This window comes from Apaloderma vittatum, unplaced genomic scaffold, assembly GCF_000703405.1.
Source record: "Apaloderma vittatum isolate BGI_N311 unplaced genomic scaffold, ASM70340v1 scaffold12142, whole genome shotgun sequence".
In the NCBI taxonomy this organism is placed as follows: domain Eukaryota; kingdom Metazoa; phylum Chordata; class Aves; order Trogoniformes; family Trogonidae; genus Apaloderma; species Apaloderma vittatum.
The window spans coordinates 38,825-42,158 of record NW_009704201.1 but is presented as its reverse complement, the minus strand read 5'-3'; positions in this window follow the sequence as shown (position 1 = coordinate 42,158).

Genomic DNA, 3,334 nt, shown 5'->3' with positions numbered 1-3,334 from the left:
AGGAGGCGTTTGTTTGGAGGTGTGAAGTTAGTGCAAAAAAGGTAGCTTTGCTCAATTCTACTGTTTATTTTCTTTGAACTAACATGCTCTTTAATCCTGCCTTGCCGTGCTGAAGGTGCCCTTTTTGCTGTCGTTCAGAAGAGACTCAAGACGTTTGAGAGAGAAGCCTGGAGCTGGAGAGAAGGACCTGGGGCGCAAGAGCCCGTGATGTCAAGGCAAGGGGGTGGTGGATGTGGATATATGTTGCTCTCCTTTTAAAAATGCTGGTGAGGAGTCTGGTGCTGTGTAAGAGCACCAGGTGATCTGGGGGCAAAGTTAAGCCTAAAGGAAGAGATACTCTGTAATGCTGACAGGCTGGCAGTCTTATCCGTTGCACCTCACCTTCCCCACTGGGAAGCTGATCTCAAAAAGCCCGCATCGTCCTGTCTGCCTCAGAAGGTGACACTGAGCTCTGAACAAATTGTATCGATACGTTCTTTTTCAAAAGCACGTGGATTCTTGATTCCTCCTGCATTCCATTAGGATGACTCTGAAGTTTGGGATTTTGTTAGATTAAGGTTTATTTCTTTCTTTCATTGTGCCACTGGCAGCTGTGCTTTATAAGACACTGATAATCAGCTCCCTCGTGTTAGCGTGCTGTTTCATTATGGTTTTGCATATATATCATACTGGTGAGTAGGGCATCTTACGAGGAGCAAGAATTTGTTGCCTTCAGCAAACTGGAGTACTGATCTCTTCTTGCACATGCTTTTTAAAATACCCATCTGCTTCAGGACTGAAGGCAAAGGTGTGAAGGATACCACGACCTATGTCTGCAACTGTTAAATAGAATATGATGGTGAAGAAAGAATGAGGAAAAATCATACAGTCCATTAAGAATTTCCGACACCAAGAACACCTGACCATCTCAATTCACCAGTCTTAACACATCTCCTCTGGCTTTAGCTGTCCACAGATGAGGGCTGTTCTTCATTATTAACCAGAGAAGGAATGATTGAAGGACAAAGTTGTTACGCAGTAGGTACTTTTATAGCTAATTAAGCCATGCAGTGACCGTTTTGTATCCCTGTCAGTTAGTTGTGTCACAGGTTCAATCAACAGATCCACTCCCATGTTTGAAAGTGGATATCTCCTGAAATACCTTGCTTAACATGGATTTTTGTGGTACCTGTCAGACTGACTTTAAGATTTTCATCTTAAGACTGACCTTAAAATTTTCATTCAAACTGCAGAAGGCTGAAGTTGATTACTTTCAAGGAATGAGTCAGGCTTTCTGCTCTCTCAGAAAAAAAATCTTGGAAAGCAGATGCAACAGAAAAATGGTATTCAGAGCCTCCAAAGCCAGCAAAGAGAAAAAGGAATAGGAACACTTTGAGGAGAGCTAGTTCTGAACTTTTTCCCGTGCCTGTGAATCACGCAGCCCAACATATTTTTTGTTGCTGTGGTGTACCGACGTTCTTAGATGAGCAGTAACCAGTCCTGCATTTAGGCAGTTACACAAGGACAAAATTAAACTAGCTGGGAGTCCCTCCACAGAAGATGGTGAGTGTTGCTGCTAATATTTTAAGGAGCCTCTTCAGGGGTGTTACGTTATGCACCTGATATCTTAAAAATGTGCAAAACGCGTGAAAAGTTGTGAGTGCAAGAAAGAGTCCCCAAGTACCTTAATCCTTGTAGTGATAATATCACTATTGGGTTACACGACTTTAATCCCAGAGGAGTTGTCGCCTGACATTAAACTGTCCAAACAGTATTTATATCTGCTGCTGCCCTGCAAGATCACTTAACCCTGCACAGCAGTTTAAAAGTAGTTAATGACAGACCCAGCATGACTTGCCCCTTATGAATGATCACAGAAGTTCGACCTGTGCTGTCATGGTTTATGGAGGCAGGCAGTTTGTCCATAGCCTGCTTCAGCCGCAGCAGGTAATTTGAAATGAAATGAGACAGTTTCTACAAGCAGATTGATTTGGGAATCTTGCCTGTTCTTCCCTTTGACCCTTGACAAGTTGACACTACAAAGATTGTGACTTTAAAAAATGATTGGGTGCAAATACATTTAGGTAGATGATTTACTATGTGTTAAAGCAAGGACAGTGCATTTAGAATGGAGCTGTGAGGGAAGGTAATTGTAAACTTTAACAACTCATGTTTTATGTTTCTGTATCTTATTAATTATCTGACTTGGTGAATCTTCTGATAACAGGAGATCAAGTACTGTATCTAATAAACTGTATATGAGAGTCCACAGGCTCTGCATACCCGTATTCAGAATTTTAGCCGTGCAGAGATAAGTATATATGATTTAGAAATGCAGTGGGAGTGCTTTCTTGATAGATCTGCAAGGGTTAAGTCTGAAGATCTAACATCTGAATGTATAGGTTTCCCAATCCCAAGATGTCTTTGTTTTGTTATTCTTTTGTAAATGCAGTCACACAAGTGCAAATATTGAAATAGTGAGATTTGACATGTGATAGGTAGCTGGCAAATAGGGAAATAATGAAAGGATGCCAGAAAGAGAGATAAAATCACAATTACGTGTCTATGAATATTCCTATCTTGCAAAGCATGCACTTTCTTCGTGAAAAAGACTTAGGTGAACTTTATAAGATACTATGTGAGGATTTCATTTAAGTGCCTTTTTCTGATTTATGTAGTTGGGTTTTCTCCCAAACCATTATGTGATTAATTATATCATTTGAAAATAAATAGCTAAAATATATTGCATCTGAAGAATTATCCTGCTGTGATCCAGGCTAGTATGTAAAGCACACATACAAATACTGCTCAAGAAGGTATTGTGGAAATTTCATGATAGTTGAAAATTGAACAACTTAATTAAATAACAGTTCTAGAAAGCAGAAACTTATCTTTGGTAAGCCCCCAGCACTGTACATGCTATGAATGTGCCGCTGTAAATGCAAGGTAAATCCAAAGTAAATGTTTGCACCAAGTTGCTCTTTCTGCAGGTCTTTCTCTGATTGAAATGCTTTGTATGAAGCATAATTCTGAAGATGCTCATAAAAAAAAATATCTTAGTGGTCTCCGTTCAAATTATTTGATGCCTCTTTTGACTGTGTCTTCACTGAACTATGTTAAAAATATTTTGCTGAAATCCTTCTTTATGTTGTCCATTGAGTTTAATAGACGTGCCATTTAATAAGCTCTCTACCTGTAAGGATAGACTATTTGACCTTTGTGACCTGCCAGTGGTAGACATAGTATAAGATTGCTTTGTGAAATAAAGCTGTCGGTAACATCAACAAAATAAAAAATGATCGTATTCCAATACTCTCTGCTGAGTACTATGACAGCACTGAAATATGGAATAAAA